Source organism: Onychomys torridus, chromosome 5 (genome assembly GCF_903995425.1).
Source record: "Onychomys torridus chromosome 5, mOncTor1.1, whole genome shotgun sequence".
Taxonomy (NCBI): Eukaryota; Metazoa; Chordata; class Mammalia; order Rodentia; family Cricetidae; genus Onychomys; species Onychomys torridus.
In genome coordinates, this window is record NC_050447.1 from 85,122,079 (window position 1) to 85,148,465 (window position 26,387).

Consider the following 26,387-nt stretch of genomic DNA (forward strand, 5'->3'; position numbering starts at 1 on the left):
ATACCTGTAAAGCCAGCTAAGAAAATTATTTCTACAGCTCAGTGACTGGGATGGGGATCTGCATTTGAACTCTACACATACTGTCAGTAGACTGAACAGTCAGTGTTTCAATCATGAAGATTTAATCAAAATGTATAATTAAATTTGGACTTCTTTTAGTTCCCTTTCATGAAATTGCTTTCCTCTGTCTCATGTTACAAAAATTAAAATAATGTGTGTGTGTGTGTGTGTGTGTGTGTGTGTGTGTGTGTGTGTGTGTGTGTTTGCTTGTGTCTGAGTATGGACATGCATGTGCCATGGCATGTGTGTATTTAAAGGACAACATTGGGTGACGGTCCTCATCTTGTTTGAGCCAGGGTTTCTTGTTTTTGTGCCCCGCTGGCTGGCCTGGGAGCGTCTATGGATTTGCCTGTCTTCATCTCCCATCTTGTGGCCCAAATGCTGAAGCGGTTACAGATGTGTGCTCTCCTTGTCAGATGTTCCTGGGTTCTGGGGATTTGAACTCAGGTCTTCACACGTGTGTGGCAGGCACATAACCCCAAATTTGGATGCCCAGCTCTAATTCCAGCCTCAGAAAGCAGAGGTGGGGTCCCCCAACCCAGGCTCACTAGTGAAACTAGCTCTATTGGCAAGCTCCGGGTTTGACTGAGAGACCCTGCCTCACTGAATCAGATGGGAGAGTGATTCAGCAGGGCAGCTGACATGAGCTCCAGGCTTGCACATGTAAGTGCACCCACATATGTGCCCACACATGGAATCACACGCACACCCATAAGGACGGAAATATAAAATAAAATTGTAACTGGAGTTTCAGCCAGCAGAAATGCAGGGGAGAGAGGATGCAAGTTGTCCTTATCCCACCTGCTCTTCAGTAGCACTTCCGGGAGCTGGCTAGATCATCTCCGCTTTCATCGCATAGGCCAACTTTAATCACTACACCTAGGTACTTGACAGGCTGGGGAACCTAGTGTTGGCTCCAGGAGGCTCTGCCAGTCTGAAAACGCAGGATACCATTACTATGTATCCTGTTTGCTATCTATATGCTAAATTTACCTACTACCTATTTTTTGTAAATGAAATTTTCTTAGGACATAGCCACACCCATCTGTGTGGGTAAATATCTATGGCTACAACTGCCTTTAAAAAAAAAATCATAGTTTTGTGCACGGTGACAGATATGGATCTATTTGCAGCCTTCTACACATTGACATCCAGTTATGCCAGCACCATTTGCTGAAGATGCTTTCTTTTTTCCATTGTACATTTTTGGCTTCTTTGTCAAAAATTATATGTTCATAGGTGTGCAGGTTAATGTCAGGGTCTTCAATTCGATTCCGTTGGTCCACGTGTCGGTTTTTATGCCAGTACCAAGCTGTTTTTATTATTGTAGCTATATAGTAGAGCTTGAGGTTGGGGATCGTGATGCCTCCAGAGGTTGTTTTATTGTACAGAATTCTTTTGGCTATCCTGGGTTTTTTGTTTTTCCATATGAAGTTGAGTAGTATTCTTTCCAGATCTGTGAAGAATTGTGTTGGTAATTTGATGGGGATTGCGTTGAATCTGTAGATTGCTTTTGGTAAGATCGCCATTTTTACTGTGTTAATCCTGCCTATCCATGAGCATGGGAGAGCTTTCCATTTTCTGACATCTTCTTCAATTTCTTTTTTCAGGGACTTAAAGTTCTTGTCATATAGGTCCTTCACATGCTTAGTTAGAGTAACCCCCAAGGTATTTTATATCATTTGTGGCTATTGTAAAGGGTGATGTATCTCTGATTTCCTTCTCAGCCTGTTTGTCTATTGTATATAGGAGGGCTGCTGATATTTTTGAGTTGATCTTGTATCCTGCTATGTTGCTGGTTTTTATTAGCTGTATCAGTTCCTTGGTTGAATTTTTGGGGTCACTCATGAATACTATCATGTCATCTGCAAATAGGGAAAGCTTGATTTCTTCCTTTCCAATTTGTATCCCCTTAATCTCCTTATGTTGTCTTATAGCTCTGGCTAGAACTTCAAGTACTATATTGAATAAGTAGGGGGAGAGGGGACAGCCTTGCCTTGTTCCTTATTTTAGTGGTACTGCTTTGAGTTTCTCTCCATTTAATTTGATGTTGGCTGTTGGCTTGCTGTAGATTGCCTTTATTATGTTTAGGAATGTCCCTTGTATTCCTGATCGCTCCAAGACCTTTATCATGAAGGGGTGTTGGATTTTGTCAAATGCCTTTTCTGCATCTAGTGAGATGATCATGTGGTTTTTTTCTTTGAGTTTGTTTATATGGAGTATTACATTGACGGACTTTCGAATGTTGAACCACCCTTGCATCCCTGGGATGAAGCCTACTTGATCATGGTGGATAATTGTTTTGATGTGTTCTTGGAGTCTGTTTGCCAGTATTTTATTGAGTATTTTTGCATCAATGTTCATGAGGGAGATCGGTCTATAATTCTCTTTCTTTGTTGCATCTTTGTTTGGTTTAGGAATCAGGGTAATTGTAGCCTCATAGAAGGAGTTTAGTAATATACCTTCTGCTTCTATTGTGTGGAACAATTTAAAGAGTATTGGTATTAAGTCTTCTTTGAAGATCTGGTAGAATTCTGCAGTGAAACCATCTGGTCCTGGGCTCTTTTTGGTTGGGAGACTTTTAATGACTGATTCTATTTCCTTAGGGGTTATTGGACTATTTAAATAGTTTATCTAGTCTTGATTTAACTTAGGTATATGGTACCTATCCAGAAAAATATCCATTTCTTTTAGATTTTCCAGTTTTGTGGAGTACAGGTTATTGAAGAATGACCTGATGATTCTCTGGATTTCCTCATTGTCTGTTGTTATGTCCCCCTTTTCATTTCTGATTTTGTTAATTTGGATGCTCTCTCTCTGTCTTTTGGTTAGTTTGGATAAGGGCTTGTCTATCTTGTTGATCTGTCGCCATGGCACAAAACTTAAGTCCAAGTGGATCAAAGACCTCAACATAAATCCAGTTACTCTGAACCTGATAGAAGAGAAAGTAGGAAGTACTCTTGAACGCATTGGCACCAGAGATCACTTTCTAAATATAACACCAGTAGCACAGACACTGAAACAAACAATCAATCAATGGGACTCGTTGAAACTGAGAAGCTTTTGTAGAGCAAAGGACATGGTCAACAAGACAAAGCGACAGCCTACAGAATGGGAAAAGGTCTTCACCAACCCCACATCTGACAGAGGGCTGATATCCAGAATATATAAAGAACTCAAGAAATTAGACATCAAAATGCCCAACAGTCCAATTAAGAAATGGGCTATAGAACTAAACAGAGAATTCTCCACAGAGGAAGTTGAAATGGCTGAAAGACATTTAAGGAATTGCTCAACATCCCTAATTATCCAGGAAATGAAAATCAAAATGACTCTGAGATACCACCTTACACCTGTCAGAATGGCTAAGATCAAAAACACAGAAGACAGCTTAAGCTGGAGAGGATGTGGAGCAAGGGGAACTCTCCTCCACTGCTGGTGGGAATGTAAGCTTGTACAGCCACTTTGGAAATCAATATGATGCTTCCTTAGAAAATTGAGAATCAATATCCCCCAAGACCCAGCTGTAGCACTCTTGGGCATATACCCAAGGAATGCTCAATCATACCACAAGGGCATTTGCTCAGCTATGTTCATATCAGCATTGTTTGTAATAGCCAGAACCTGGAAACAACCTAGATGCCATTCAACTGAAGAATGGATAAAGAAAATATGGTACAAATACACAATGGAGTACTACTCAGCAGAGAAAAACAATGACATCATGAGGTTTGCAGGCAAATGGATGGATCTAGAAAAAATCATCCTGAGTGAGGTAACCCAGACTCAGAAGGATGAACATAGTATGTACTCACTCATAGGAGGATACTAGATGTAAAACAAAGATAACTAGACTGCTACACAACTCCAGGGAGGCTACCTAGAAAAAGGGACCCTAGGAAAGACACAGAGATCACCCAATGACAGAGAAATGGATGAGATCTACATGAACAACCTGGATGACAATGGGAGTAATGAAGGGCAAGGTTTGAGGGAAAGAAAGCTTAGGGGAGCAGGAGATCCCAGCTGGATCAAGAACAGAAAGGGAGAACAAGGAATAACAGACCATGATAAATGAAGACCACATGAGAACAGGAACAGGCAGAATGCTTGAGAGGTCCCCAGAAATCCACAATGATACATCCTCTGTAGACTGCTGGCAATGGTCGAGATAAAACCTGATCTGACCTAGTCTGGTGATCAGATGGCCAAACACCCTAACAGTCGTGCTGGAACTCTCATCCAATAACTGATAGAGGTGGATGCAGAGATCCTCAGCCAGGCCCCAGGTGGAGCTTCCAGTGTCCAATTGTTGAGAAAAAGGAGGGACTGTAAGAGCGTGAATTGTTGAGACCAAGATTGCAAAAAGCACAGGGACAAATAGCCAAATGAATGGAAGCACATGAATTACAAACCAACGGCTGTGGAGCCCCCAACTGGATCAGGCCCACTGGATAAGTGAGACAATTGAATAGCTTGAACTGCTTGGGAGGCCCCCAGGCTGTGGGACCAGGACCTGTCCTTAGTGCATGAGCTGGCTGTTTGGAACCTTGGGCTTACACAGGGACACTTTGCTCAGCCTGGAAGGAGGGGACTGGACCTGCCTGTACTGAATCCACCAGGTTGAAATGAATCCCCAGGGGAGTCTTGGTCCTGGAGGAGATGGGAATGGAGGGGAGGGGATGGGGAAAAGGTGGGGGGGGTGCGGGAGGGGGGAGGACAGGGGAACCCATGGCTGATGTGTAAAATTAAAACACAAATATAATAATTAAAAATCATATTTGAGTTGTAGTAAATGAGATCACATGGCTCTCACAGCCTAAAATAGTTTCTGGTTGGCCCTTTGCAGAAAATATTTGCTGATGATTTGTGCAAAAGAAGGGGGTTGGTGAGACACTTGCAGCTCTTGACAGTTCTTGGGCTATTTCCCTTCCTCTCTTCTCTTTAGACAAGCACAATTCATTTATAAAATCCATCAGCTTCCACAACAATGGCGAGGAAGAGGGTTCGCATGATGTTCCCACACGTTAGCATCCTCTTTATTTTATGAAGAGTTATAACTGAGACATGACTGTGTTGCAGTACAGTCAGGGCTAAAAGGAGTCCACTCTAGTGGTTTTATCTAAAGGGATTTATTACAGGGCATGAAAGGGTGTGCAAAATCATTTGAACTTTGAGTGGAGAGAGGGGAGGGTCTAAGTCAGTAAACTGTGCTGATTTGCAAGCATACCTCAGCACAGAACGACACCAAGAATCTTGCCTCATTTCTGGTATGAGCTCTAGAATGTTCATGTCGCTGAGCCATGGTGAGTGTGTGTCCTGCACAAGACGCCAGGACAACTGCTAATGTTAGAACTTCCGTTCACATAAACAGAACTATGGCCCAGATTATGTCTTTGACACCGTGGAACTGTTGTGTGGCTCTGGGACTTCTGATAATGTGTTTCTTTTTCTCTCACACAGGCTGGTGGGAAGTAGTTAACTACCCACCTGAGGAAGGCACTATAGCTGGAATCATTCATGTCCTCCAAACCGTGTGTCAAAGGCTTTGTTCCAAGGGTGGCACCATTGGGAAGCTGTGGGACTGGGAGAGATGGAGCCTAGTGGGAGGTCAGTAGGTCATTGGAGGGACATCCTGAAGAAGTGGCTGGGCCTACCTCTTTCTCTCTTTGACTTCCTGGCTAAGAGATGAACAGTTCTGCCCCACTATTCAGCCTCACCACAGATCCAAAAGCCATAGGCCCAATTATAGACAGAAACGTCTAAAACTGAACCCAAACCAACCTTTTCTCTTTACAAGTTGATTGTCTTGGACATTTGTGATAGTGACGAAACTCACACTCACCCAGTAGGCAACAGCATATGTAGAGACCTGACTTCCTCTTGTAGGGTTGCTCCTATGACATTCTCATCCAAATGGTTGGAATTTTCTCAGACTTGCCTTGAACTCATGATCCTCCTGACTCTGCTTCCTGAGTGCCAGAGTTATAGATAAGTGCCATTATGTCTGGCTGTGAAATGTACTTTTAAGTATCTGTTACAGAATTTGCACAAATACTTGTACTCCCTTTCCACCAATGAAAACTTAGCTTATTGGCCAATTAGCTGCAAGGGATGATGGGAAACCTAGTCTCTAGTTGTATAGTTAAATTGGGGGAGAATCAGTTAGCGACCGTCAACACTACTGACCATGTGTGTATAAAATAACCTTGTGTAAATTTTCTACAGTTCATTTTGAAATCTGACTCAAAGCAAAAACACCGCTGCTATGATTATTAGTAACTTCATATTCCTGAAATACAAATTTACTTTAAAAATCTTAAACTAAATACAACAAAGAGACTTGCCATTGTTAGCTTTAGTTATCATCTTGATACTGTCTGGAATCACTTGAGAAGGGAATCTCAGTTGAAAGACTGCCCAGGTCAGACTGGTCTGTGGACATATCTTCAGGAGATTCTCTTGACTGTTAACTGACATAGGTGGGTCCATTCCACTGTGGTTGAAACCATTCCCTAGGCTTATGGCCCTGAGCTGCATAAGAAAGCTAACTGAGCTGGGTATGGTGGTGCACACCTTTAATCCTAGTACTTGGGAAGCAGAAACAAACAGGTCTCTGTGAGTTCAAGCCAGCCTGGTCTACATAGTGAGTTCCAGGACAGCCAGGGCTATATAGAGAGATACTGTCACAAAACAAACAAACAAACAAACAAAAAACAAAATCAAATGAAAAGAAAGCTAGCTGAGTATAATCTTATGAGTGAGCCAGAAAACAGCTTTTCTCCATAGTTTCTGCTTGAGTTCCTATCCTGACTTTTCTCAGTGACAGACTATAACATGTAAGTTTAAAAAAAATTTCAATTCACTTATTCTCTTAAGTTGCTTTTGGTCAGAGTATTTTATCACAGCAATAGACATCAAACTAGAATAAAAATCCAAAAATAAATGAAACCATGTGTGCACTTGCATGCATGGGCTCTTTTGTGGGTGATCGCATGAACCAGTTTCCCCGTTTTCTGATGTGAAGAAACCAACAAAGAACGTTAGTATCATATGCACATTTCTCAAGGACCGTGTGAGGTTCCTTCAGGGAACACACAGCACTACTTTAAGAACATTGCCGTTCTTCCACACTTCTTTCAAACTCCCTGTCTGTTACCCAGTCTCCCCAACACCTCAGGTTTCCTCAGCATCAGCCCAGCAGGGCCTTCCCATTTTCTTCTTCCTGCCCCCATCTCTTTCTTAATCTATTATTTTAAAACTGAGCTTCTCTTCGTAGCTTCATCTCTGCTTTGCTCGTTACCCATACTCTCCACAGGAGACAGCTCAGAGCTGACCCCAAAGCTAAAACCTTGCCCTTTCTCCACACTCCTCTGGTCCTGCTGTCTCCCGTCTCCAAACTTTGTGTAGAGAAAATACCAAGAATGAGACTGGCCAAGAAAGAATTCCTAAAATGGCAGGGAGGGGTGGGATCCACACAGACAGGCAAGAGGGAGGGCGCAAACACATCCACACTAAAACATCTCATTTCCATTACACATGAGGTGAGGATAATGTGGGAAATACTGGAAAACCTCTCACCAGAAAAATACTTTCAAAAACGGATTTCATCAGTTATCCTTCCCCAAAGCAGGGGAAGCACATAATGCTGCTCACAGTGGGCCATGGATACTCCCAGTGGACCACAGATGCTCACAGTGGACCATGGTACTCAAATCCATACAGAAAGAGGGAGAGGGAAGGAAACAGGAAAATTTTGATCACTCTTTAAAAATGGCCATGCGGCTGGGCTTTGGTGGTGCATGCCTTTAATCCTAGCACTCGGGAGGCAGAGGCAGGTGGATCTCTGTGATCAGCCTCGTCTACAGAGCGAGATCCAGGAAAGGCACAAAGCTACACAGAGAAACCCTGTCTCGAAAAACAAACAAACAAACAAAATGGCCCTGCCATTAAAACCCCTAATAACTGTCAGATCAATGTTTTCAGCTTGGATATTGACATGCTGTGGTCTCAGGAGTCCATGAGTGGTTAAGACGTCAGAACACTTGTGTTTCTCCAGAAATAATACTAACGTGGTTAATGTGAGCAGGTCTTGGGTTATGAGGAGGATTGCTTTATCATTAAACATTTATCACTGGACGATCATCCACAGAAGCCTTTGCCTACATCAGCTGATGTGAGTTACTGGAGAAAGGACAAAAATGGACTTAATATGTCAACGACAAAGGCTGAAAGTGCCCACAGAATATGAAACCAATGATGGCCTTTCAGGAGTTCACATTCCAAATGCAGTTAGAGACTGGCACTGTCCCTGGCACTGTCCCTGGCAGATGACAGTAAAGTGCATCCTTCAGAATTGGAGATTCTGAGCTCAGATTTGTGATCTGGCACAAACATGACAGCCTGAGGGGAGTTCGTATAGCTGTGTCTTGATTATCCTAGGAGGAAGGCTCAGTGGCCAAAGCCCTTGCAGGCATGTAGAACAAAGTTCAGAACCCTAAAACCACATAAATGCCAGGAGGACCACCTGTAACTTTAGCCTCAGAAGGTAGACACAGGACATCCCCAAAGATGGCTAGCAAGACTAGCCACATCATCGAGCTCTGGGTTTGATTGAGAGATCCTGCCTTAATGAATAAGAGGAAGAGCAGTCAAGGATGATTCCCAACATCCTCAGACCCCCCACCTCCACCCACCCACACACACACCACCCCCCACACAGGCACATCACACACACACACACACACACACACACACACACACACACACACACTTGCCTCAATTGAAACCCAGGGAGATAAACTAAATATACTTTTTAATTGTTCACCACTCCTCTCTAGTTTAGATTTATGCAGCCATGTCCTCTGTACTGGAACTTTGCAGCACCCCCCAGTAGGGTAAACAGACTGTTAGAGGGGACTGAGGAAAGGTCTGTATTCCAGGGTAGTGACATTTCCAGTAGGATTGTCACCTCCAATGACACAGAAAGCTAGACACATATGTGACAAGCTTGTGGCATTGAGCAAGAGAAGGTTCTGAGTTAGAGTTGGTCAGGTGAGCAGGCTGAGCTTCCCTGGATTGAAACATATGATGACGAGTTCAGAATATAAAGCCATCAGTAGATACTTTTACTAGGATGCATTGATGTGGGGGAGGGTGGGGAATTAACATATTACCAGTATGTCAAGTCCAGAGGTCATTCCTCCGGAGCTACCTACCCTGCTGTTGGAGAAAAGGTCTCTCATCAGATCCTGGAAGCCTCTGATTAGGCTGGGCTGGTTGGCCAGTAAGCCCCAGGAGCACTCCTGTCTCTGCCCCTGGGAACATAAGCACACACCACTGTACCTGCTTTTTCACATGGATTCTGAGGCTTGAACTCAAGGTCTCAGGCTTATGTGGCCAGTACTTTTCCGACTGAGCCATCTCCCCAGGTGATACGCTGACTTTTAAGGATATGGCTTTGAAGTCTCACCGATGCACAGTTCATCCGGCATTCTTTTAAGTATACAGAGAAAGGGACTTGCCTCACAAAAAGTCATAAATGTATCTTCCAGCATGTGACATTGTAACTGACCGCATCAGAACCCAACAGGTTTGGGGTGGCCTGTTTTTGGATGAGAAACTGAGGCAATTTTGAGAGGTCAGTCAGCCGTGGAGTCTGAGTGAACATCCAAAACACAGGTGTTTCCCACTTTGCCGTTGCCACTGCTTTTCGTTAGCTTTAAGTGGCTTCCCTTTTGTCTAAACAACAAATTATAACCCAATATAAGAGCATATAGAGATCAAAGGAAAGAGAAAAAATTAAAGGAAGAAAGGAAAATAGAAAGACAAGGAACTGCCAAATGTAGGTAATGAGCCTGGCAGAGCCTTGAGCTAAGAGTCAGATCCACTTCTCCAGCAAAGGATCAAATACGAAGCCCATCAGGGTGACCACCAACGAGACTGATACTGTCAGCAAAGTACGTATCCTGAAAAAACAAGGTGGCAGAGGAAGAGCCTGAGGAGGCGGGCTGCGGGGGAATGAACTTTGGGAAACAAAAGCTGCAGCATAGAAAACAGGCAGGCTTAGCATGTTTTCTCACTCCTCTAGACAGCTTTCTCACTGGAGACAGTTTTCTCATCAGAGAGTAGTTTGAGTGCTTTCAAATGTCAATTACATCCAAAAGGAGGGAAAACTCCCTGGGGAATTGTCTTCTCCTGTGGCTTAGCATTACCAGTCACTTCGAAACAAGAAGAAACTCCCCAGAATGATTTTCACAAGGCATCCATAGGCTATGGCATTTTGAATCCTGTGGTCCGTCCAGGCAGGGAGGGGCTTTCCCACATCCTAAATCAGTAGAACCCCACTTCTGCAGGCTTTTCTACCTGGGTGGGGACTTGAGGGTTACAGCAGTGGTTCTCAGAGGCCACCGCAGTGAGAATTCAGTTTCATGAGCCTGACTTCCTCAGATGATGTGCGAAAACTTGGGAGGTATAAAGAAGGGCTGGGAAGATGGCTCACTGGGTCAAATGATTTCCACATAAGCAGAGGGCTGGAGTTCAGATCCCCAGCACCCACATAAATGCTGCTGAGAGCGTGCTCCACTTCTATCCCCAGAGCTCCAGAAGTAGAGATGAGGGGTCCTGGGGCAAGCTAGCTAGCTGAACTAGCTGAATAAGTCAGCTCTTTGTTCAAGTGAGGCAACCTGTCTCAATATATGAGGAGGAGTGATGGTGGATGACACTCGCTGTAAACCTCTAACCTCCACATGCACGTGCTCACACATGCATGTGCACCTACACACACGTGGTTCCACGCACCTACAATTGTGCATTTACACACACTCAGCACACTGCGTACACATAATACACAGAAGGAGGAGCTGGGAGTGTAGGAGAGGAGGAAGGATGAATAGGCTGGATGGAAGAAAGGGAGGAGGACGAGGAAGGAGGAGAGAAGGGGAGAAGGAAGCCAGGTATAGTGGTGCCCACTGGAAATATCAGTACTTAGAGTCTGGAGAATGGTGAGTTCAAGGCCAGCCTAGGCTACAAAAAGTAAATCTGTTTCAAAAAAAGTTCAAAAAAACCCCACACACATGGAGAAAAGGGGAAAAAATGAAAAAAAAAAACTATTAAGAAAAGGAGGCAAGGAGGTAAAGTCCTCTCTTTGGACAATGAACCTTAAATCCCCCAGTATTAGAAGACCTGGTTTCTGAAATATCTCACAGTACCCACATCCTCACTCATGGCTGTTCTGACCATTGCAAATGTCTTTACTCTTCACTGTTCTCAGCACACCAAATTCTCTGACATACTTGTTCAGGGAATGTGGAGTCAGAAAATGGGAAACCATGGAGATCTATGGTCTCTTCCAGGGCTGCTGAGGCTGCCCAGGACCTGTGTATATGCATCCCTGACCAATAGCAAGTTTGCCTCCTGATTTTAAGGATCTCCCAAGAAATGCCCAAGACCAGTCCTCTTGACCTGAAACAGCAGCTATTGTCCTATTAACTAGGATAGCATTGTTCTGAAGACTTGAGAGACTATAAAACTTCATAAAAATCAAGTCAGTATGTTGTTGGTTGTTTTTGCTCTTTTGGGAGGCCCACCACCCAGCTCCCAAATAAATCATATATGGAGGTTTATTCTTAATTATAAATACCCGTCCTTAGCTTGGCTTGTTTCTTGCCAGCTTTTCTTAACTTAAATTATCCCATCTACCTTTTGCCTCTTGGCTTTTTTCCTTTCTTACTTCTGTAATCTTACTTTCAATCTTACCCTGTGGCTGGCTGGGTGGCTGGGTGGCTAGTCCCTGGTGTCCTCCTCTCCTTGTTCTGATACTTCTTCTTTTGCTTTTCCTCCAAGATTTCTCCTTCTATTTATTCTCTCTGCTTGCCAGCCCCACCTATTCTTTCTACTGCCTTACTATTGGCCATTCAGTTCTTTATGTTTTAGACAGGCACAGTAACACAGCTTCACAGAGTTAAACAAACGCAATATAAACAAATGCAACACATCTTTGCATCATTAAACAAATGTTCCCTAGCACAAACAAATGTAACACACCTTAAAATAATATTCCACAACATTGGTATCAGTAAATAATATGGATTTTTTTTTTTTGAGGCAGAGTTCTTGATATGTAGTCCAGGCTTCCCTTGGCCTTGAACTCATAAAACTCCCACCTCTGCCTCCTGAGTGCTGGGATTACAAGCAGGCACCACCATGTATGGCAATTCTTACAGATTCTTGGTCAAAATTAGGATGCTCATGGACATTGTTGTTATTAAGGAAAGATTACTCCTGCCTTGACCAGGAGTGGGAGTTCTTCTCTTACATCTCCTGCTCTGTATCCTCTCAGCTCCTTGACTTGGATGGTGAATCCACTTCTTAGCATTGTGGGTGTGGCAGAGACAAACAAGAAACACAGCTATGGTTTTGAAAAAGGTGCAGCCATCAATTGGTATATTTCAAATCTAAGTTTTGTGGCTCATTTTCTTATAAAAACAAACATGATGATCTGCTAAGATATTTAACTGAAGATAAAATAAGAAAAAAATGGGTATACTTGTTTGTTTGCTAGTGAGAGATATTTAGTGTTATTACCTAAATGAAATGTTAAAGTGCTCACAAAAGCTTTGAACAACACATCCTTTTAATTAGACTCCTGTTTTTCTCTAACTTTAGATATGAAGTGATTATAATACAGACTTAAAATAATTGATACAGATGTGACAAAGTATGACATATTACTGATACATGAATCAGAAACCAGCCCTAAACTTTTGCCTTCAGTAGGCCACTCTCCTCATCCCTGGCTCTTGTAATTCATTTGTGGTAGATACAATTGATCTAGGAAAATTATTCTCTAGCAGGTATTGTAACAAAACTGTTTTATTATACAGTAAAACTTATCCTATTGAAACAGTTCAGTGATTTCAGAGGCAAGTCAAAAATATCCACAACTCTTTGGCCACAGTTCGATCCTGAAATGTGTATGTTCTCTAGACTTTATGCACATGCATATTCACAGATGGATTTTTTTTTTACGTGTGATATGCATGAGTGTATGTGTTTGCACATGTGTGATGATTACACATATATGTGCAGGTGTTGGTGTGTGCACATGTATGGAGGCCCAAGGTTGATGTCAGGTGTCTTTCTCAGTCATTTTCTCCTGCACTTTTGGAGGCAAGGTCTGTTCCTGAACTCAACTCAGAGCAGACTGATTGGCTAGTGTATTGGTAGCTTTCCCTGGAACTCCCTATCTCCCTGCTCCTGAATGCTGGAATTACACCTAAACTCCAGTCCTCACACTTGCATAGCAAGAACTCTCTCCACTCTCCAGTCCTTCCAGCCCCACAGTGGATTTTTAGAATGCATCTCTTCTCTACTTCCCTTTGACATGTTTCCCTTGTATAAAATGAACTTGATTCAACCTAACTATGATGTGATTTTTTTTAATCTGTATTTTATTCAACCAGAATTTACTCAACCATTCACCCTAACAATTGGGCATCTAGGATGTTTCTTATTACAGTCCTACAACAAACATTGTTAAAATAGGCAACTATGCATGTACATATTTTACTTATCTGAAACGTTTTCTGCAGGAAAGCTTCCTGAAGTGGCACACTGGAAGTGGCATTGCATGTTTAAGTTTGGTAGAGGCTGTCTAATAATCCTAAAAAAAAAAAGCTGTGAAATTTTTATAACCACATCAAAATAAATCGAGATTTGTTCAAAGTCCTTCTGTGTAGCTAGAGTTTTTCTCTCTGGGTCCCACCAAGCCCTGGCAGTCCCACTTAAAAAATAAACATACAGGTGCTTATATTTATTTAAACTGCTCGGCCATTAGCTCAGGCCTACAATTGTCTAGCTCTTACTCTTATACTCAGCCCATTTTTGTTAATCTATATGTCGCCATGTGTTCCGTGGCTTTACCTGCTGCCTTTACATGATGCTCCCTGGACGGCAGGCTGGAGTCTCCTCTCTGCCTTCCTGTTCTCTCAATTCTCCTCTCTGCTAGTCCCGCCTAGTCTTCCTGCCTGGCTACTGGCCAATCGGTGTTTTTATTTATCAATCAATCATCCACAGTACTTCTGCATTGTTGTGTAACCCTGCTGTTTATGAAAAAGAACATTTTGGCTACTTCCAAATTATCCTGTTTTCTTTTGCTGTTTTCTTTCACTGTTCCCTGTTACTGTGATCTCCAGTCAGATACTGAACAGAGGGATGGTACCAAACATCCTTGTCTGAATCTTACTATCCATCAGACTTAGTCTATGGTTTTACTAATACATATAAGATGTATTGGGGGCTCATGGATATTCCCAATCAGATTGAAAGAATTGTTGTGAACCGAATGTCTCCTGTTTACATTTTTAAGTCTTCACTTCCAACATGACGATATTTGGTGAAAGGGCCTTGGGGGGATTAGGTTTAGATGAAGCTTTAAGGGGGGGGGGGAACTAGTCATGAGATTAGTGCCCTTAAGAAGAAAAGAGGATTTCTCTCTTCCCCCTTCCTTTCCCTCCCTCCATCCCTTATTTCTACTATTTTTTCCCTTTTTTCTCCCTTGTATACATGGGAGGAAGGACCTAGAACAGCGTCCTGTGTAGAACCTAACCTTCACCATCCAGATCTGTGAGCAACCATTTTCTGTTGCTGAGAACAGTAATGTCTCACCATCCCGAACTGAAGTAAGATATAATGATTGTTCTCGCTCGCTTGCTTCAGTCAGGATTTACCTGGTGGGTAGGAGTGTGTTCAAGAGAGCTGCTGTAATGCTGTAGTGCTGAGACAGTTCACCACTGAAGTAGAACTATAAGAAGACGTGAGGATGTTAGTGAAAATGAGCTGTTCCACAGTGTAGACACATTCCAAAACAACATGTTGTACACAATAAACGCACATAAGTTTTATTTGTCAATTTCAGTAAGTAAATTACAGATTTGCTCTCCTCAGCTTTAGGAATACCAATCCTTTGGTATTGTGCATAACAAATTACTTTTGCAAGAACAATTTTACTTCTTCTTTTTCTTCTTCTTTTTTTTTTTGAAGCTGAGGATCAAACCCAGGGCCTTGCACTTGCTAGGCAAGCGTTCTACCACTGAGCTAAATCCCAAACCCCGCAAGAACAATTTTAAACCTCACAGTTAGTGAGGGTTCAAATTTTGCAATGGTCTAGTTTCTTCCTGTGCTCAGGATCCTGATGAAGTTGTAGCAAAAACACCAAATAAGGTGGCTGTCCTTTGAAAGCGAAGGTGGACTGCAGGATCTGCCCCTGGAAGGCTCAGCAGCATGGCCACTGGCCACAGGCCCTGTGAATCTCTGGTTAGGATTGTGCACATCATGGCTTCCTCTACCACAGGTACTATAGTGATGGGGAGGAGCCACACTGCCTTTTACGACTTACACCATCAAGTTACATACTACACACCCACTGCTCATCAGAAGGTCCACAACAAGAAGACAGCACAATGGGAGTTGTTTCACGGTCCATGGCTCCAGTAGGAGATCAATGCCAGAACCTTTAAGAGGAGGGAGGTCTGGGTCACTGGGAACACCCAAGAAGACTGGGAGATGGTGCAGGCCCCATTCCTTTCTCTTCCCTTTTGCTCTCTGGACATGACCAAAGAGAGTCTGCTCCACTATGTGCTCTCATCATGGTGAGCAGACTTGTCATGGTTCCAAAGGGATGATGAATTGGGAGTTCTGAAGCTGTGATTCATAATAATCCTGTTCTTACTTTTAAAAGATTAATATTTTTATTTACATCTATGTGTATGCATCTTTGTGTGTGTGTGTGTGTGTGTGTGTGTGTGTGTGTGTGTGTGTGTGCGCGTGTGTGTGCTTGCAGAGGCCAGGACAGGGTGTTGGATCCCATAGAGCTGAGTTACAGGCTGTAGTGAGCTGGGAACTGAACTCTGGTCCTCTGAAAGATCAGCGTATGCTCTTAACTGCTGACTCAATGCTCCAGCCTTAAATTTATTCTTGAAAGCTTGCCTGTCTCAGATTTTTAATACAGGCTCTCATTGCAAAAGGATGCCACAATTATAGCTCCTCTGCTTTCTTTAGAGAACTATTTTCAGGTTTCATGTTGATGAAAAAATGTTAGCATTTCTGGAGGATGCTAGCCTCATAATGCAACAGAACTGTACTTGGGAGTCCCATTCTTAGTGCATAGGTCACTTTGGGTCCACAGCCCTGCTAGTCTAACTGGAGGTTCTGGAGAAGGTGGGATCTTGATGGGAAGGTGGTCCTCCTGATGCACTCTTAGAGCTGTGAAACTGGGCCTCTGATATCTGCACAAGTCCATTTTTAGTCACTTAACATCCTTCAGCATTGTCCACACAGAGCCTGCTGCTCATTCTCTTCCATAGTTTCTAGAACTGTGACAGACACCCCCCACCTTAATGCTTATCTCATAGGAAATTTCAATGAGGTTTTTTGAGGGGGAGAAAGGATAATAAATCTACATGTAGTTTAAGACTGAAAATCTGTTATAGCCACATACAGACTGCATGGAACTTGATACATACACTATCATGTTTCATTTAGAAACTGTCATACTAAAAATGTCCATTTTATTTTGCTTTTCATCATATAAGTAATAGATACACATTATTTTTAAAAGGTGCAAAAATATAAAGAGATAAAAAGGTAAAGCAGATCCATCACTAAATCACCTCAAACAATTGCTTTTAACTGGCTTAGGATTTTTCCTATGAGATCTTCCAATGAGCATCACAGGTACATCGCATGTCTTTCTGCCTAGCACTGCACCAGGCATCTATTTTAGCAGCACTGAACGTCTGGGATAAAGTATCATTTTTAAAACCAAGAGCTTCCATCATTCTAGCACTCTGGGTTTCAGACACTGTTATGTCTTTTCACGTTCCTACAGTCATCTAGTGTTCTTCTAAGGGACCAGGTCTCATGCTGTGTTGCACAGGTTTGCCCCAAACTCCTGGACTCCTAGCAATCCTCCTGCCTCTCTCTTTCAGTTGTAGGTACTTGAGGGGCGCACCATGGGCCTGGCTCAGGTTACCTGTTTTATACGGAATTTTCTTGTAGTGCTTAGGCCATAGTTTTTGGTCACTTTTAGGTTATTTAGGTTTAAATAATGCTGTCTATGTTTTTCTTTGCTGTGCTCTGTATCCACAGGCATCATGCTGTTTCTTTGCCACAGGCTCCTAGGGACTTTTTTTTTTTTTTTTTTGTCCATGTGGATATTGGTGGCCTCTTGGCTCCTGTCTCACTTACCTGACATCTTAGGGTGTCAAGGTCTCTGTGTTGGTTTTCTTGGCTGAGGTTCCAGGTGGTGACCAGTGGGTGCAGGATACTGAGATTCAGCGACTGACTTCTCACATTGGTTCTGTGGATTAACACATAGCCCATCTCATCTGGGCATTGGCGTCTTCCTTCCTAAGGTTATGTCCCTGAGTGTCCACCCTTCCTTCAGCTCAGGACGTGGATGAAACATTGCCTTAGCCTGTGCTCACAGTCACTCTTCACTGCTGTCCCTCATTGTTTTAAGCCAGGCTGGCCTCCAACTTGTTATGTAGCCAAAGCTGGTCTTGAACTCCCAATCTCATCTCCTTTTCCTCAGAGCTGGGATTTCAGGTGTGCAGTAACACATCCAGTCCAACCCCTCCTGCTCCTCTTCCTCCTCCTTCTCTTAAAAAAATAATAGTTTGGGGGTTAGACAGATGGCCCAGCAGTTAAGCAAAGAACACAAATTCAGTTCTCAGAACCCACTGGTGACTTACAACATTCTAAATATAATTCCAGTTTCAGGGGATCTGATGCCATCTGACATCCTCAGGTATCAGACACATACACAGTATGCATACATGCACGCAGGCAAAGTATTCATATACATAAGATCAATGAACCTTAAAGTAAATAATCTGAATACACAGTAAAAAAAAATCCAGGAGGTTACTGCTACAGTCTTGGCATTCTGTCTTATGACAGTTAAAAACTGCAAGAAGGAAGGTAGTGTAGTGTTGTACAGTACAGTGTTCTATAGTAAAGTGTGTTATACGTGTACGTCAGGGCTTTGATCATTTTTTATCCTTAGTTGGTGTTGTGCCCAGTGTGTGGCTGTGCCTGCTATTTTTTCTTTTACCTGGCAATGCTGTCAACATCATTACAGACACATCAGTCACACACGGCACTGTGCCATTTTAATGGCTGTGATATCACTACGTGAAAGGAATTTTTCAGCGCCATATAACCTTATGGTTCAGCCTTGCATGCAAGGTCCTCTGTTGACTAAACTGTGATGATGAGACGTATAACTATTCCCATGTCATCCATTGTGTGGGTGTAGAGTCTTGTTTATTCATTCAGCTAATGAGCATCTGGGTTGTTCGTGCATGTTTGGGCTACTGCGGATAATGCTGTAACAACTCAGAGGTTTAAAGAGGTGAGAATCCCAAGGGTTTTAGTCCAGGCACTCTCTGATGGGAATGGGAAGAGTCTTCGGTTCATGTCCTCTCACCACCCCACCCTCTCGTTCCCACTAACAGGCTCATCTCTTTCCTTTTTACCCTCTGTTCTGGTAAAGCCTTGTTTATTGCTGAGCTGTCTTGATGTGCAGTATTTGCTGTGACTCTTTCCAGGACAGTCCTCAACTGAGTCTTCAAATGTGATCACAAATTATTTATTGACTGCCTGCAGAACAGTACATTAAGTGGATGCAAAACATGATTTATTTAAGAATGTGCCTCTATTTTTAGACATGGAGTTTGTTTCCATTCTGGGGCTATACTAAGTAATGCTGGAAGAAGCATTTTCTGGAGAAGATCTCTTCTTTTGTTGTGAGATTATTTTCTTAGGTTAAACTCTGAGCTGTGTAATTACCTGAGCTAGAGAGAAGGATGGTGCTAAACTTCTTGAAACATCTCCCCCAAATCCTGGTTCAGAAAGATTGATTGCTTCTATCGGCAAGCATATCAGTGTAGAGGAAGGCCTCTCTGGTGGAATCCTTCCTTTTACTTACACAAATCAGCATAATATACAACTGGCTTACTGTTTTTAGAATGTTAGGAATACAGGCTAGAAACAAACAGAAACATCTGTGTACATTTTATTGGTGGGTTTATTTTAGTCAAAAAGTAGAAACAAGCTTGTTGGAGTAGGGTTGACTTCCAAAATTTGGGCGTCATTCATCCATTTCTCTGAGGTCACCTGGCCAGGCTTTGTTGGTCCAAGAGCTTCCTTTCCCCATCCCGTCTTGTCCCATGGAGTGCTGGCATCACAGACACTAAGATGACTGACCTGGCTTTTCTGAAGGTTCTGGGAAGTCAACCCCAGGTCCTTGTTCTTGCACAGCAATTGCTTGCCCACTGCACCCTCTCTCCAGCCTCGCAAATCAAATGCACTTTTATCTCCCCAGTTGTCAAGGAGCCCCTTAACCTATGATGACACAAAACTTTATTTTGTGTATTTGTTTTGTTGGTATTCCCCCCCCCCCCCATGTATGGACTCACTCTGTAAGCCAGGATGGCTTCAGACTTGCAAGGCTCCTCTTCTCCTGCCTCAGGATCTGAAGGGCACTATCATGCTTGGCTCACGACTACTTTGTTTGAATGTCCTCATGCTTGCATATTTTGTAGTTTGGTTTCCTTGAACACTTAATAATCCAACCATGTATTTTTTAATGCTTGACAACCAGATGTTTAGGTAGAAGAGGCATGGAGGAAGAGAGGAGGCAAGCTTGTCCTTCACAATCTGGCAGTGCCAGGACATTTGTTCTACTTCAGCTTACATGTCCTGTGTCCTGTGACTGCCAATCCCCCAGCACTGGGCTCAGCTGCATGACTTGCCTTGGCTAATGAGATCCTCTAGGACTTGTCATAAGCAAGGTCTTGAAAAAGAGCAGGCTGTGGCATCCCTGCTATCACCAGGAGAACACCATGGGCTGGGGAGATGGCTCAGCTGGTAGAGTCCCTGCTGTGCAGTCTTGAGGACCCGAGTTCAGCTACATGTGGCTGTGCACATCCGAAGACTAATTGACAAGCTGAGTGTGTGCATGTGGGAGACATGTCAACCCTCGGAATTCACTTGTAACCTAGTCACCAGTTGGTGAGCTTGGGGCTAATAAGAGACCCTATATAAAGAGTAGGGAGTAGGGTAGAGAGTGATAGAAGAGACACCTGATGTCAATCTCTGACTTCCTTGCGCATGTGCACCCATGCTGTACATACACACACACACACACACACACACACACACACACACACACAGAGAGAGAGAGAGAGAGAGAGAGAGAGAGAGAGAGAGAGAGAGAGAGAAATGTGGGCAGAGCCCTGTCACTCCAGCCTTGTATTAGTTCAGACAGCAGCTAGTTGAGTCCCAGCTGTGTGAACTAGTCCACTGAGGTCAGCAGGGCTGCTGAGCCAATTCTAGACAAGCTAGCAGTGAAATATATTTCATCAGTGGGAGGTTGATGACATTTGTTACACAGCAAAATGAGACAATAGCTAAGGGCACATTAAACGATTAAACAAAGCCCCATTTCTAAAAGTTCCCTTCATGTATTGGTTATCTAATACTGAGTGATCAGCTCTAAAATCAGGTACATGCAAATAACACTAAATGGTCTGAGCAGGTCCATCCTCTGCCCCAGAAACAACTAAACAAAAATGGCCATAAATTTGAGTGAGATCCAAGAGTGGTATATGAATATGGAAGGTGGGAGGGAAGAAATTTTATGCAATTTAATTTTAAAATAAAAATTAGAAACAAAACAATTAAACAGAATATGATGCTTCTCAACTTCCATTCTGACAAACCAGAACTCTCAGTTTTGATTCTGATAAGCAACCTTGAGTTGATGATGTCACAAACTGAAAATTTAATACACGTGACCCCTACCCCATCCTTCCAACAGAGGACTTTATAAGGCTGGTTGTTTGCCTTTATAATTGTGAAACCCCGCCTGTTGTAGAGTGCCATTCTAATAAAATACTGCAACTTACAGAGTAGTTGGATGTATTTAACTTTATAAAAGCCATCCTCAGCAACACAAGAACACTGTAGAGTGCTGTTGTGTACCCTTGTGATTGTGTGGCTGACTGAGAGCTGCAGCTTGTGGAAGCGACATGGTGCCATGACAATACATCGTCCCACGAATATTCCAGGCTGGCCAAAGCTCAGAACTCAGAGCATAGGGCTCACCTGTAGCTCAGTGGGCAAGCACTAACCTAGCACAGACAAGGCATACAAGGCCCCGAGTCTGTCTCTCTCTCCTCTTCCTCCCCCTCTCTCCTCCCTCTTCCTCCTTTTCCTGCTTCCGCTCCCTCTCCCAATTTGAAATTTGGTTTCTGTTTAATGTGTACCCTTTTGTACCATCAGCTGAAGCATTGTAACCCCAAAAGCCTTGAGTCAGACTCCTCTGTGTGAAGTATATTAGTCTAAAACAAAAGGGTACAAACATAATTTAGTGCAATCTGTAATTTATCAGGACTCTCCTGCAGCACCAACAGGGGATGAGGAAAGGCTTCCCACACATTTGCTGAGTTGGTTTTATTTAAAACTACTCTCAGACCTAGAATAGAGGTGAGAGACAGTGGATGCTGTTTTGGCATAAGTGATAACTCAGGTGGGGATCTCATAGAAAGTAGAATGTCGTTACTTGTGTGCCAAGTGCAGTGGGATCACCTGGTTCTTAGGCGATGCTTCTCAACCCTGGGTGCAGATTGGAAGCAGCAGGTGATTGTTCTAAAAATATGCCCAGACCCCATGGCAGACCAACTAAATTACCAGCTCTGGGAGTGAGGCCCAGGCTTCTGGAAGGCTAACAGCTTTCCCAGGTGTTCAATGGACAGCCGGTGCTGGCGGATGCTAGTCTTCAAGGAGGGATCGCGTTATACAGGAGATGGTTCCAAGTGTCACAGCTGACCTCAGAAAGAAGGCTTCTTATGAAAACAGCCCTGACTTACTTCTTCCTCTCTGTGCCCCTGTCCAGGGTTCCTCTTCTTGGGCAGATATCAGTTAAAGACATTCTGTAACAGCCCCATTATAATTAGTTGCTTCTTCAAAGACCCTATCTTCAAATCCAGGTTCATTCTGGGAAACAAATTTAGGAATTTAGCATAGGCTTTGGCGGAGGCACAGTTCATAACAACACTAATCTTAAGACTCTTCTCCCAGGAGTCTGAATCCAGAGTCCAGCAGTGCTCAGGGCTAAACACTGCATGGGCTCTTTCATGGCAGGCTGTCCTGAGGAAGGTGTTGCATTAGATCCTCAGGGTTTAACCTCTGACCTTGCTGTGATCTGGTTCCTTTGCTTCCTCTTCTCTTCCATGAACAATGCCCACATCATCATGATAGAATCTCTCTTCTTCCCCCACCTCCACAATTAAACTTAGTCACAATGTCAATATCCACAGTTTACAATAATTAAAAATTCCCTAGACTTCTTTCCACTGTGAATTCCCCAAATATAGACTCAGGCTAATTGGATCTGGAGACCAGCAGTCCTTTGGATGTCCCAGTCATGAGACCAAATCTGTTTCCAGTTTAGTTCAACCTAGAGAAAATTTTATGGTCCTACCTACATGCTAGAAGATGGCTTATGCTGAAATCTTCATTTAATAAATACATTTATGTGGTCAATATCACCTACTCAAGGAACATGTGCTGCAGAAATATTAGGAGAAAATGTTCCATGATTCCAATTGGTCTGTGTCACTGTTATCATTAAAAACCCTAGCTAGAGGCAAGTCATACGTTGTTTTTATTCTCAGAGAAAAGAAAAGATTGAATTTGAAGTCATTTTGATGTAAACCAGTCTCTGTGAATAGGAGGGTGTGGCTTGGGGATATAAAAGGTTGCCACTGAAGATCAGGCCACAGTGCTTAGTTCACAGGAAGGAAAGACCTGGTGGCTTTGGCAGAGCTGGCTAAGGAGCCTCAGTGGCATTCTTCCACTAATTAGTATTAGTCTCTTTTACCATGGTGTGTAGCACCTCAGAAAAATGGGGTTTTGCAGCATCTCTTTCAGTAAGGACTGCCTTGTTACTATGTCCTGTTGGGACTGTGGCCGAGTGACATGTGCACCGTCTAGGATAAGTGACCTCCTATTCTTTTTGTCTTTTGGCAATGTTTCCAGCTGGCTGTAGACTAGCACTGTGTCAAGAGAGTGAATACAAATACCTTCTCACTTCATAGGGCAGGGGGTCTGTGCAATGCAGAAAGTCTACCTCGTTCTTATTCCAGATGTTATACTCTGATTTTTGCCTGTAAAAGGTATCTTTGTTCTAAGTGATACACTGGCAGATGATACCTTTCCTCCTGTGGATTAAATCTCATGATCATACCAGAATAATAGGGATATAACAAAAATTCTAGCCAGTGGTCCTAAATTGTATTATATATGCTGGGTGAACAAATGTATATACATTAATACAGTCGTCTAATCCTATCACACATTCAGCTAGACCTCAGATTCTATGAGAAGTATTATATCACATTTCAGTTTGAAGTAGCTTACTAGGGCTAGAGGGACAGTAGATAGGATAGAGGGACAGTAGATAGGATAGAGGGACAGTAGATAGGATAGAGAGACAGTAGATAGGATAGAGGGACAGTAGATAGGATAGAGGGACAGTAGATAGGATAGAGGGACAGTAGATAGGACAGAGGGACAGTAGATAGGATAGAGGGACAGTAGATAGGACAGAGGGACAGTAGATAGGATAGAGGGGCAGTAGATAGGGTAGAAGGACAGTAGATAGGATAGAGGGACAGTAGATAGGATAGAGGGACAGTAGATAGGATAGAGGGACAGTAGATAGGATAGAGGGACAGTAGATAGGATAGAGGGACAGTAGATAGGATAGAGGGACAGTAGATAGGATAGAGGGACAGTAGATAGGATAGAGGGACAGTAGATAGGATAGAGGGACAGTAGATAGGATAGAGGGACAGTAGATAGGATAGAGGGACCGTAGATAGGATAGAGGGACAGTAGATAGGATAGAGGGACAGTAGATAGGATAGAGGGGCAGTAGATAGGATAGAGGGATAATAGATAGGATAGAGGGACAGTAGATGATAGGATAGAGGGACAGTAGATGATAGGATAGAGGGACAGTAGATAGGATAGAGGGACAATAGATAGGATAGAGGGACAGTAGATAGGATAGAGGGACAGTAGATAGGATAGAGGGGCAGTAGATAGGATAGAGGGACAGTAGATAGGATAGAGGGACAGTAGATAGGATAGAGGGACAGTAGATAGGATAGAGGGACAGTAGATAGGATAGAGGGACAGTAGATAGGATAGAGGGACAGTAGATAGGATAGAGGGACAGTAGATAGGATAGAGGGACAGTAGATAGGATAGAGGGACAGTAGATAGAATAGAGGGACAGTAGATGATAGGATAGAGGGACAGTAGATAGGATAGAGGGGCAGTAGATAGGATAGAGGGACAGTAGATAGGATAGAGGGACAGTAGATAGGATAGAGGGATAGCTCAGTGGTAGAGCTTTCACCTGGCATACAAGAAGCTCGGGGTTCAGCCCCCATCACTGCAAAATAAATACACAACTGAAGTGGTTTGTTACAGCAACATATATAGGTTTTGCTTATAGAATGATTCTGTTGTTTCAGAGCCAAAAAATGCAGCTATTTGTAATGTTAAAGCTGCGATACAAACCATTGGGCATATTGTAAAATCATATGCAGATGCTGAAATGGAATTGTCACAGAATTGTTCCTAGAATAAAAGCCATTTCCCCATCTTCCAGCTCAGTGCTTTAGAGTACAGAATGGTCTTCAACATGGTACTTGACAGAATGCTCAAAGAAGACAGACTTCTATTGAGAATGTTTCCATGTTCAATCCAAATACCCAGGGCCATTTGTCAGAACCATGAAAGGCTTCCTTATAGCTGTGGGAACTTAGAAGTGTGAGTCAGAATTTTCTTATCTATTAGAATAAAGAAAGTTGTTTGAGGTACAGAAACTGATAGGATGCTTTAGTTGTCCATTTTGGGGATGAAGGTAGATTTTTAGTTGAAAGATTATAAATGTTAAAAAGTCCGTCTAATGTTTGTATTTATTTTCCTTTTTTTCTTTTAAGTTCATGAACATTTTAAATTAATTACCCGGGATAGATGGTCCTCAGATGTACATAGGTTTAATAAGAGAAAGTAAGAGGCTGGGGCAGAAGATTAACACGTTCAAGGACAGCCTGAGCATCATAGTGAGACCTTGTCTCAAAAGCAGCAACAGTAGAAAATTTGACTCCAAAGCATTACCCTAAGTGTTGTGGTTCACAACTGAATTTATGGGACTGCGAATCTACTGAACCTATAATAAAATTTTGATCTTTCCAATTTTTGTTTGGATACAGATCCATAATTTCAATCAGATGTATGGCCCCAAAGTAGGTTGAATCTCTAAAGAGCTGAAATCCAGATACCAGATAAATTCTTAATATTATTTCACTCAGTCACGTTGGGAGATTAAAATAGCTTAATTCACCTGAAGAAGCAAAAGCTTAACATCTTTTACAAAAGTCTGAGGTCTTCCAAAACCTTGCTTTTTATTCCTCCATTCCACAAAGTCTTGCTTGCTTTGCACAACATACAAGCCAGAGTGTTGCAAGGGCTACATGCTCTAGAATCTAACCAAACCCTAAAATCCCTAAAATCATAATTTGATGTTGAGTGCATCCTGTATCCATTTCCAAGTCTAGCTGCAAATATACTGCAGTTGAGGGTCGGAGCAGCAGTGTATTTTTTAATAATCACCAAAACAATGATGCCTGGCTGAGTACTCTGAACTGCGCGCTTGTTGAAAAACAAATCTACTCCAAGGTTTGATCACCACCAACCCAGACGGCCTCTTCATCACTAAGTCCTTTCAATTCCATAGCATGTGGTTCAAATTTTGCCTGCATAATTTATTTTTTGTTCTTCTTTTCTGTCAAAAACAATGTGGAAATCCCAGGTTATATAATTGAGGTCTTGGAGAGGTGGTATACATCCCGCCAAACAAAACAAAATGAAAGCTATTATCCTGAAATCTGTGTGAGGAAGTCTTTGCCTTTGTTGAGTTAAGAGTGCCAACAGCTTCCTTAATGCAACCATGTGCAAAATCACTCTTTACCGTAATGTGATCTGTAACAGTATTTGGGTATTTTTGAACACTGAGGAGAAGAAATCAGTTTGGAGTGAAATAATCATGTATCCTAGAAGCCAAAATCACTGTATTCATCTTTCTTGGTATTGTCTTCCCTATTAGTTAAGTCAGGTGAGGGGCTCCTCCTGCAGGGCCTGTCTGCAGGATAGATAGGAAAATAGTAATTACTTCCTTCTTCCCC